The sequence below is a fragment of the Ranitomeya imitator genome, chromosome 6 (genome assembly GCF_032444005.1).
Source record: "Ranitomeya imitator isolate aRanImi1 chromosome 6, aRanImi1.pri, whole genome shotgun sequence".
NCBI classification, from domain to species: Eukaryota; Metazoa; Chordata; class Amphibia; order Anura; family Dendrobatidae; genus Ranitomeya; species Ranitomeya imitator.
The window spans coordinates 102416795-102428729 of NC_091287.1; positions in this window are offsets into that span (position 1 = coordinate 102416795).

The following is an 11935-nucleotide window of genomic DNA, read 5'->3' on the forward strand; positions in this document are numbered from 1 at the left end:
GTACTCCATCCCTGTACGGCCGGTCATGTGATGCGGAGATCGGAACTTCCGGGACCTCCTGACCACGCATGCGCCGTCCATACCCGGGCCACAGCGCTCGGAATGAGCACACTATACAAAAACCCACTATCGCCCGAATAAGTCACCCCCTGACAAAGGACAGTGCTCCGAAAAGCGCATCGGGTGTGCGCAGATATGGGACCCTGCCCCCCACAGGTATATGAGAAAGATTTATTGCTGTGCTGTTTAAATTGTTTTGCACATATTATTACATGATTGATGTGGAGTGCAATTTTTTCTGACCCTAACTTTGGTCATAGCACTTTGGGACTTTATTTTTCTGTATATATATATATATATATATATATATTTCTGCGATATTGCACAGTTGCACTTTTTAATTGCTGAAAATTTTTACCTCTTTTTCACATTAAATATTTTAAATAATTTTTCACCTATTAGCACCTGTTTAGTTGATACATTGGCACAGCTAAAGCAAAAATCCCTATAATGTGGTATCTGGGGTTATTTCCTTGCTGGGAACTATTATGATTTTAGCCTGTTGCTGCGCAATTTTTTGTATTTTTGTATTTTTTATGTACTTTTATATATCATCTCTTGCACATTTTATGTAATCATTTGCCACTTGCCACTACACCTCAACAAACCTGGGAAACACACATTCGCCAGAAGACTCGCTACACTCATCAGGAGGGCGTTAAACTAGAAGAAGAGGGGACGGGAAGAAAAACATTAGACTCGAACAAAGACGACCCAGGAAAACATACTCAGAAGGGAGGTAAGAACATTTCTAAAACAATCCACAGTGAGGAGATTGGAACAAAACAAAATCCTCTAAACTGCATGCTCGCAAACGCCAGAAGCCTGACAAACAAGATGGAAGAACTAGAAGCAGAAATATCTACAGGTAACTTTGACATAGTGGGAATAACCGAGACATGGTTAGATGAAAGCTATGACTGGGCAGTTAACTTACAGGGTTACAGTCTGTTTAGAAAGGATCGTAAAAATCGGAGAGGAGGAGGGGTTTGTCTCTATGTAAAGTCTTGTCTAAAGTCCACTTTAAGGGAGGATATTAGCGAAGGGAATGAGGATGTCGAGTCCATATGGGTTGAAATTCATGGAGGGAAAAATGGTAACAAAATTCTCATTGGGGTCTGTTACAAACCCCCAAATATAACAGAAAGCATTGAAAGTCTACTTCTAAAGCAGATAGATGAAGCTGCAACCCATAATGAGGTCCTGGTTATGGGGGACTTTAACTACCCGGATATTAACTGGGAAACAGAAACCTGTGAAACCCATAAAGGCAACAGGTTTCTGCTAATAACCAAGAAAAATTATCTTTCACAATTGGTGCAGAATCCAACCAGAGGAGCAGCACTTTTAGACCTAATACTATCTAATAGACCTGACAGAATAACAAATCTGCAGGTGGTTGGGCATTTAGGAAATAGCGACCACAATATTGTGCAGTTTCACCTGTCTTTCACTAGGGGGACTTGTCAGGGAGTCACAAAAACATTGAACTTTAGGAAGGCAAAGTTTGACCAGCTTAGAGATGCCCTTAATCTGGTAGACTGGGACAATATCCTCAGAAATGAGAATACAGATAATAAATGGGAAATGTTTAAGAACATCCTAAATAGGCAGTGTAAGCGGTTTATACCTTGTGGGAATAAAAGGACTAGAAATAGGAAAAACCCAATGTGGCTAAACAAAGAAGTAAGACAGGCAATTAACAGTAAAAAGAAAGCATTTGCACTACTAAAGCAGGATGGCACCATTGAAGCTCTAAAAAACTATAGGGAGAAAAATACTTTATCTAAAAAACTAATTAAAGCTGCCAAAAAGGAAACAGAGAAGCACATTGCTAAGGAGAGTAAAACTAATCCCAAACTGTTCTTCAACTATATCAATAGTAAAAGAATAAAAACTGAAAATGTAGGCCCCTTAAAAAATAGTGAGGAAAGAATGGTTGTAGATGACGAGGAAAAAGCTAACATATTAAACACCTTCTTCTCCACGGTATTCACGGTGGAAAATGAAATGCTAGGTGAAATCCCAAGAAACAATGAAAACCCTATATTAAGGGTCACCAATCTAACCCAAGAAGAGGTGCGAAACCGGCTAAATAAGATTAAAATAGATAAATCTCCGGGTCCGGATGGCATACACCCACGAGTACTAAGAGAACTAAGTAATGTAATAGATAAACCATTATTTCTTATTTTTAGTGACTCTATAGCGACAGGGTCTGTTCCGCAGGACTGGCACATAGCAAATGTGGTGCCAATATTCAAAAAGGGCTCTAAAAGTGAACCTGGAAATTATAGGCCAGTAAGTCTAACCTCTATTGTTGGTAAAATATTTGAAGGGTTTCTGAGGGATGTTATTCTGGATTATCTCAATGAGAATAACTGTTTAACTCCATATCAGCATGGGTTTATGAGAAATCGCTCCTGTCAAACCAATCTAATCAGTTTTTATGAAGAGGTAAGCTATAGACTGGACCACGGTGAGTCATTGGACGTGGTATATCTCGATTTTTCCAAAGCGTTTGATACCGTGCCGCACAAGAGGTTGGTACACAAAATGAGAATGCTTGGTCTGGGGGAAAATGTGTGTAAATGGGTTAGTAACTGGCTTAGTGATAGAAAGCAGAGGGTGGTTATAAATGGTATAGTCTCTAACTGGGTCGCTGTGACCAGTGGGGTACCGCAGGGGTCAGTATTGGGACCTGTTCTCTTCAACATATTCATTAATGATCTGGTAGAAGGTTTACACAGTAAAATATCGATATTTGCAGATGATACAAAACTATGTAAAGCAGTTAATACAAGAGAAGATAGTATTCTGCTACAGATGGATCTGGATAAGTTGGAAACTTGGGCTGAAAGGTGGCAGATGAGGTTTAACAATGATAAATGTAAGGTTATACACATGGGAAGAGGGAATCAATATCACCATTACACACTGAACGGGAAACCACTGGGTAAATCTGACAGGGAGAAGGACTTGGGGATCCTAGTTAATGATAAACTTACCTGGAGCAGCCAGTGCCAGGCAGCAGCTGCCAAGGCAAACAGGATCATGGGGTGCATTAAAAGAGGTCTGGATACACATGATGAGAGCATTATACTGCCTCTGTACAAATCCCTAGTTAGACCGCACATGGAGTACTGTGTCCAGTTTTGGGCACCGGTGCTCAGGAAGGATATAATGGAACTAGAGAGAGTACAAAGGAGGGCAACAAAATTAATAAAGGGGATGGGAGAACTACAATACCCAGATAGATTAGCGAAATTAGGATTATTTAGTCTAGAAAAAAGACGACTGAGGGGCGATCTAATAACCATGTATAAGTATATAAGGGGACAATACAAATATCTCGCTGAGGATCTGTTTATACCAAGGAAGGTGACGGGCACAAGGGGGCATTCTTTGCGTCTGGAGGAGAGAAGGTTTTTCCACCAACATAGAAGAGGATTCTTTACTGTTAGGGCAGTGAGAATCTGGAATTGCTTGCCTGAGGAGGTGGTGATGGCGAACTCAGTCGAGGGGTTCAAGAGAGGCCTGGATGTCTTCCTGGAGCAGAACAATATTGTATCATACAATTATTAGGTTCTGTAGAAGGACGTAGATCTGGGTATTTATTATGATGGAATATAGGCTGAACTGGATGGACAAATGTCTTTTTTCGGCCTTACTAACTATGTTACTATGTTACTATGTTACACTTGCTGAAAATAAAGGCATAATTTTTAATTACCCTTGAACTGGTATACTTTCTGGTGGTTTTCCTGGTTCGTTGCTCTGGTTTTAGTCTCTTCTTTGGCAGTGTTTTCCACTGTCTACTTTCACAGCGCACCCTGTCTAATGGTTTATGTACTGATATAGTGAGATATTTTATGTGATTTGTAGATATCTTTGGGTGTACTTTGGTATTTAATTATATCATTAACGAGTCCGACGGAGTAATCCATACATGTCTGTAATGCAAATAACACTTTAAAGAGTCATTTACTGCAGTAAAAAGAGAAATAACTTATTCCAGAATGTAGGTATGTGTCAGTCCCATTGGCACGGGTTATTCATTCAGTCCCATTGGTACAGGTGTATACAACCCAGCCCCTCACCAGGAAGTCTGCCTTTACTATCATTAGTGAAAGAATGGCTCGTTCTGAAGAGCTCACTGAATTTGAGCGTAGTATTCAGTTCATGAAATTTCTTCCCTCCTAAATATTCCACAATCAATTGTGAGTGGTGTTATTTAGAGGTGAGCGGGTCAATCCAGTTAGAGTCGAATTTAATGAAATTTGCAGTTTCACTCTAATTTGAACATTTTGAGATTTGACTTCTGGTTTCAAAAGAAAACGTGCCCGGCACAATGTCCCACACTGTTGAAGTATGAGAAAGTAAAAAAACATTATTTTGCAATAGTATTCTCGAAGAAATGAAACGACAAAATTGGGAGAGTTCCACAATTGCTTTTCTTCTACGATATTATTGGACTTTCTATAAAGTCATTGCTGAGCACCATCAAAAGTGAACGGTATAACTTGTTTTTATAGAGTGTCGATATTTTTTCTTTCTATTGGATTTACATCATTTTCTTTTGCCAAGCCAGCCTCCGAATAATGTCCTGCAGCTATGACATCTTAACTGAACCAGCCGTGATCACCAGTTCTCAGTGGAGAAGAATTTGTAGGTCAGTCTCGTTTTCCATCTTCAGTGTCATTGGGCAAGTCTCTCTCTCCTGTAGAGTGTTAGCTTTTGTGCTTAACGGGTTTCTCTCTTTTTTTATTTCTCCAGTAGAGTGTAAGCCCTTATGGTCAGCAAAGTCCTCTCTTTCTCACTTTGTCTTGTAAAGTGTAAGCCCTTATGGTCAGCAAAGTCCTCTCTTTCTCACTTTGTCTTGTAAAGTGTAAGCTCTTATGGTTAGCTGGGTTCTCTCTCTCCTTCCCCCCACATGTATTTTCTGAGCAATTTCAAATTTTCCAGTATTTAAACTTGTGAAAATTTATTCACAGTAAATTACATTTCTTGGGAAAATGTAGCTGTCAGCAAATTCGAATTTCAAAAGATCAGCTCATATCTAGTGTTATTGAAAATTGGAAGCATTAAAAAACCACAGCAACTCAGGCATGCAGTGGAAGACCACGTAAAGTTACAGAACAGGGTCATCCACTGCTGAGGCACATAGTGCTTGAAAGTCTCTGCCGACTCCATAACTGCAGAATTCGAAACCTCCGCTGGAAATAACATCAGCTTCTACAACAGAAGCTTCATGACGTGTTTTCATGGCCTAGCAGCTGAATGCAAGTCTTACATCACTAACTACTACGCCAAGCATTGGATAGAGTATAAAGAATGCCACCACTAGACTCTAGAGCAGAGGAAACATGTTTTGTGCAGTGTTAACAGTCTGATGAATGAGTATGGGGTTGGCAAATACCAAGAGAGCTTTAGGTGCTTGACTAAATTGTGCCAACTGTAACATTTCGTGTATGAGGAATAATGCTTAACTGCTGCGAGTGCAGCGTCAGTCACCAGCGGTGACGCCATCGAGGTTACCTCTGGTCACTGAGGCTGCATTCCTGGCTGGGCTAAACTGCCATGACTTCGGTGACATCCTTGCTAGCACCTTGAGAGTTTTTTTAAAAAAAATACAGCATGGGGACCCCTCTATTCTTAATAACTAGCCTTGCTGAAGCTGACAGCTGAGGGTTGCAGCCCCCAGCTGTGAGTTTTGTCTGGTTGGTTAACAAAAATACAGGGGAATCCATGCTGGTTTTTTTAAATTATTATTTATTTACAGCACAGGAGCCAGCTAGCGAATACTCTCACTAGCCGCTCCTGCTCTCACTGTTATTAGCGGCAGCAGGTGTTGGATGATGGGAGCAGTTGTCCCATCAGCTGACACCAGTGACCGGAGGTAGACTTTATACCTCTGATCACAGCTGAGCGCTCCCGCTGTCTTTTGACAGCGTGAGAACCGCAGCTCTCTGACCGGCAGGGATGGGTTCACCGCTAATCAGGAGCGGTGTTTGCTGCACTGCCATGCACGTGACAGCACAACAAACACCCGGTGTTCGGACAGCCGAGCCCGAACAGTAACACAGACTTCCTGGTGAAGTTCGTGTTCTGTGTCTGTGCCCGAACATTAGGTGTTCGGTACGGACGCCGAACTTTACTGTTTGGGTTCACCCATCTATATCAATGAGATAATTAATGGTTGTCTGAGGAATGTTCTGAAACACTGTGCACTTAGGCACACAAATCATTAAGTTCCACTGCTGACAGCTCCCTGTGTTTTTACTGTTTCAGTACAATCAATGATTTATCAGCAGGAGATTATTGCTGCAGGACAAGGTGCCTGCTTGAGTCCTAGTTAAACCATGCCTCCACCACTGATTTATAGCTTTCTGTCTCTATACAATGTACACAGATAGCTGGAAATCACTGTGTGGGTGAGGTTACACAGGACTCAACATTCCAAACTCTGCTAGATCTGCAGAAAAGGAAACTGTGATTCGATACCAGCTGCACCCAGTAAACTAAGTGATCCCTTTTTTCTATTTTTTCAAAGGTCATAATAACTGTGAAAATATCATAAATTGCTTGTTTATGATGAACTCTCTTTTTAACAATTATTTTTTTTTTAGAGGAAAATCTAGTTTATTTTATTTTTGGAAGAAGGGTCAAACTATATATTAATCTTTTAGAAAATTAAAAGGAATCTGTTAGTAGGATCAACCCACCCAAGCGATCTACATGAAGCTGAATAAAATGATACCTTAATATCTGCAATACGATGTCTTAGAAATCCACATTTTTGTTATATATAAATGACCTCTTCCAGTCTATAGGGAGCATGTTGCCTGGAAGATAACTCTGCCTCCATAGCTTAGTTTACATAAAATGGAGAGTTACAAGTGTGAGACATGTAACTAACACAGAAGAGGAGAAATTAAATTTGTCTTCTTGCAAACCCATTTTTTGCAGCTCTTGAGCTCTACTGTATTGCAACAATATTGCAACCTTGTCTGCTTGTAAGATGGAAGCTGAAGCTGAAAAAGCATAAAGGCATCTGATGTGAGACATACAGGTAGGACTCTTTTTAGCAGCCTATAACCTGTATGCCCATATTAGTAGTTTAGATAGGTCAAATGTGGTGACAGATTCACTTTAAAGCAATGATCATTTGATCACATGTGTGTTTGCAATCTATAAATCAACATCGTGAGTGTATCACTAAAAGACAATCTATAAAGCCAAAAATGCAGAAAAATAGGGCTAAAACTGCCGCAAACCATGGCAAACAGGTTCATGGAAACCCAGCTAAAAAGGTAATGTCATTCATCCTTTAGTTTTTTTTATGTCTTTGATCATATCATGCAAACTTTGTTGAAGGACACACTTAATCAAAATCTGATTCTCAAACTAGTTACTTATTACATCTCCTTTCATACATTTTGCACATCACTATAAATCTGAAACATTTTAGGAAACACTGAGAACTGGATTGATTAAACCGTGTAAATCGTTCATAATCTATCTAAGGGAAACTACAAACTCAACTATCTGTTATATTTTCCATAAGTTTTTATGGGAATGAAAAAATTCACCATGCCGATTTTCCCTACAGTACTGTATGTATCTAGCATTGCGTATTTTGTAGAGGTGAGAAATTTAATTTAAAGCTAAACAAATTTGCTGTCAAGTTTGCAAAAATTGCGTTTCTCCAGAATCCAATTTTCTTGCAATTGACAGCTGACAGTATTTTGATATATTATGTAGGGCAGGGAAGGAGTTTAAAAAAATTTATACTCACTTCTCCTCAGCTCTCCCCATACCTGTTCCTTCATTGGTCTTATGATCGGTTCTTCTATCACCAATGGTTTGTGTTCTGTCTTTTATCTGTGACGTAACTGCATATGGCACGATGACATGGAGACTAGTGAACGGAAGATGCGGTTGGAACGAAGACAGAAGATAGAAGAGACGATTGAAGGAGTGAGACATGTAGAAGAGGGCTGAAGAGAGGTTATTTTTTAACTCCTCCCCAATCAATTCAATTTGCATGAAATTTATTTGACGCAAATTGAATTTCCTACATGAATTGAGCGAATCTGCCTAAATCGTATTTCGGGAGAATCATTTATTGGAAACTGTACTTTTGAGAAACTTTGCATAAATCGATAATACATACAAAGATGAAAAATTTTGTAATAAACCTTAACAGATAAATCTGCATCTTTTCCCACTTATTGGCCACAGCCCTCTTCTCCCTATATAATATATACTGTATATGCTTTGTCTGTCTAGATACATTTGCCAAATAATAATCATAATGGCAACGATCATTTCACAAACTGCATTTTTCGAGACCAAATTATTTCTGACAGTCTTCATATAAATACTTTTTAAATGGGCTGTCAGCTTAAATTAATTAACTTGAAGCATTATACTTGTGTTACAAGATGGAAAGCTTCACATATCGCTCCTAAATATGGACATCTGTTCCACATGAAAACTACAATTAATAATAGGTGATTAAACGGTTTTCTGTAACAAGATCAAAACGTAGATTGGCACTCAAGGTACACCGAGAAAGCGCTCTGTGTGAGAAACGGCAGTAGGTTACTGACCCACTAAATATTTTCTGTTTTGTGTAACTCTCGACCATGCAAAGAAAAGAAACAGCTGCTTTATCACACTATGTAGTGAGCGGCAATAATCTCTCAGATACTGTGCACCACATGTGTGAAACAAAGTGTTTATTCTGACTTTGGGAGTAGTACCAAACTTATTTTCTACTATATGAACCTGTTTTCTTTGTTGTGGTTACCTGAACTTGGGGGTTCAATTCTGCAGTGGCTTTATGTGACTGCTGACTTGTGAATCCTTACATCGTGTGCACTGCACACTGTCAGGATTCTCTGGTATCGGGAGCAGGCTGGCACAAGACCATCAGTATATGATTTGCAAACATGAAGTCACGTCCTAACTCGATATGTGCAGCCTCACTCAATACAAATAAATTGAGAGAGACTGGACAAGTGTAGTCAGAATATTGCCGGAAATGACTGCCTGCTTCCGGTGACAGCACTGCAGAATCCTGACAGTTAACACTGTGAACGTTATACGGATCACAAGACTGTAGTCATACTGAGTGACTATAGACTTGAACCCCAAGCCTGGACAACTCCTTTAATGGCACATTAAGGGTATGTTCTCACATAGCATGAGTATTGCGGATTTGCAGGCAGAAGATACACAGTATAATAGTTTGAGCACTATGGATCACATTTTGCTAGAAATTAGTTAATATTGTGAAATTTATTAGTTTCTTATAATTATCCCCAAAATTTGATTTGCTGCTAATTGATTCACTGCTGATTGAATTTACTGTAAAGACTCAAATTACCTTGAAAAGAACTTTACGAAAGGCTAAGATCTCCTAGGATGCAAAGTAACAAAATCTTAAGCTCCTCAGCGCAAACACAGCCTTTATAGTGTCAAAGTGTTATTATTAAAAATTCTAAAAAATTCCCATTTTTGGAGAAGCAGTTTCACTTTTCTTATATTTTCCCTATGCAGAGTAAGGCTCAAGGTAGCAGTACAGCGTAGGTGTAAAACACAATGGACAGTTAGGAGATTCACCCATAGGGATCAGCAGCAGCTAAGTATTCCATACAATGGGACTGGCAATGAGATGTCTGGTCATATAGGGACAGTACAGGAAGCCCCAGCAGCAGTACAAGCATATAGAAGCCAATGGCCACACAGGAGATGTGTCAGTAGCAGGAACAGTACAGTGCAGACAGGAGACGTGCACCTATGCAAGCCCACTGCTGCCAGCCGCAGCAGCAGCAGCACAGCATAGATAGAACTAGACAGGAGATGTGCACCTATGCAAGCCCAGTGCTGCCAGCCGCAGCAACAGCACAGCATAAATAGAACTAGACAGGAGATGTGCACCTATGCAAGCCCACTGCTGCCAGCCACAGCAGCAGCACAGCATAGATAGAACTAGACAGGAGATGTGCACCTATGCAAGCCCAATGCTGCCAGCCGCAGCAGCAGCACAGCATAGATAGAACTTAGGCTTCTTTCACACTTCCGTTGGTCGGGGTGCGTCATAATGCAGTGAAGTGACGTATCGACGGATGTTGTAAAAATAGTGGAAAACGTGTGCAACGCATCCAGTGTTATGACGGATGCGTCGAAGGAGTTCCTGCCTGCATTTTCAGGTTTAAAAAAATCCTTTCGGGCATGCTCAGAATGAAAAAACAGGATACGTCGCTGGATTCCTGTGTTTGACGGTCAGCGACGGATCCTGATCCTGCGTCCATAGGCTTCCATTATAGCCAACGACGGACAGCGTTTGACCCGTCGCTGAGCGATTTTCCGACGTGCAGAAAAACGTTCTTCTGAACGTTTTCTCTGCATGATGGACCGCTATTTTCCGATGGATCCAGTGCACGACGGATGAAACGGATGGCCATCCGTCACAATCCGTAGCTATTACAAGTCTATGGGACAAAAACAGGATCCTGCAGAAAAATTTGCAGGATCCTGTTTTTTCAAAACTGGACGGATTTCAACTGGAGGAAAAAGACAGAAGTGTGAAAGAGGCCTCAATGGACAGGCAGGAAATGTGTAGGAAAATCTGCACTAGTAGCAGCAGGACAATATAGGACACAATGGACCGGCAGGCAGATGCTACAGATGATCTTATAATTGTCATCAGCAATAGGTGAATGAAACTCCTCCCTGATCCATGCCTGATTCATTTTGGCAAATGTAATATTTTCCACGAGGACAGTCTATTCCATATGGGCATGACAATTATCTTTCTAACATGCAGAACACTGGAGGCTGAACAAGACAGTAAAGACAGTATGTCCATGGAAAAACTGGGAAGCTTGTGTCGACACACTGTCAGTGTAAGTGCAATGTGTAGCCAGTTTAAGTGCAATGTGTAGGTTCAAGTTAACATAATGGCCATTAACAGACAAAATCTAGAATAAAAGCAATGAAAAGATACACTGCAGAAAGTAAATAAGTATTAGTAACATGTGAAAAACATATAGTTAGTTGACTCCAAACTAAGATCAAAAGAATGTAAAAGCCATACATACGCGACAAGATGCACCCAATCAGAATAGTCTCTAGTATCTCACTCACCTCGCTATGTACCAGCAGGCCTCAACATTGACGTGTGGCAGAGCTGGACCTGGGCCTGTTTTTGGCACCTGCCTGTATAAAGCTAAATAGACAAGGTGCATAGCCCAAAGAAGAGGAACCCCTTCCCTAAATGTACCTAGTACAACAAACTAAAGCGCAACCAAAGTCATGGGCCGGCATACCTGCCAATATAAGTTATTAGATGCCACGCCCACTAGACAGGCTTGGTCCGGGAGTATGTAAAACGCATACATAACCTCTGTTCTTGGCTGAGAAACCAGTGAATCTTCACAGCGCACAGTGCGTGCACTGGGGGAATCCATAAGTCTGCAGTTACACAGAGTGACTTGAAAATATTAGTGGCCAAACAAAATATTGTCACTTTGGGCACAATTTGGCCATTTTCACTTAGAGGTATACTCACTTTTTAGATATTAATGGTTGTGTCTTGAGTTATTTAGAGAACACACCAAATTTACACTGTTATTCAAGCTGTACACTGACTACTTTACATTGCATCAAAGTGTCATATCTTCAGTATTGTCCCATGAAAAGATATACAGTCATGGACAAAAGTATTGACACCCTTGCAATTCTGTCAGATAATACTCATTTTCTTCCTGAAAATGATTGCAAACACAAATTATTTGGTATTATTATCTTCATTTAATTTGTCAAATTAAGACAAATTAAATGAAGATAAAAATACCAAATAATT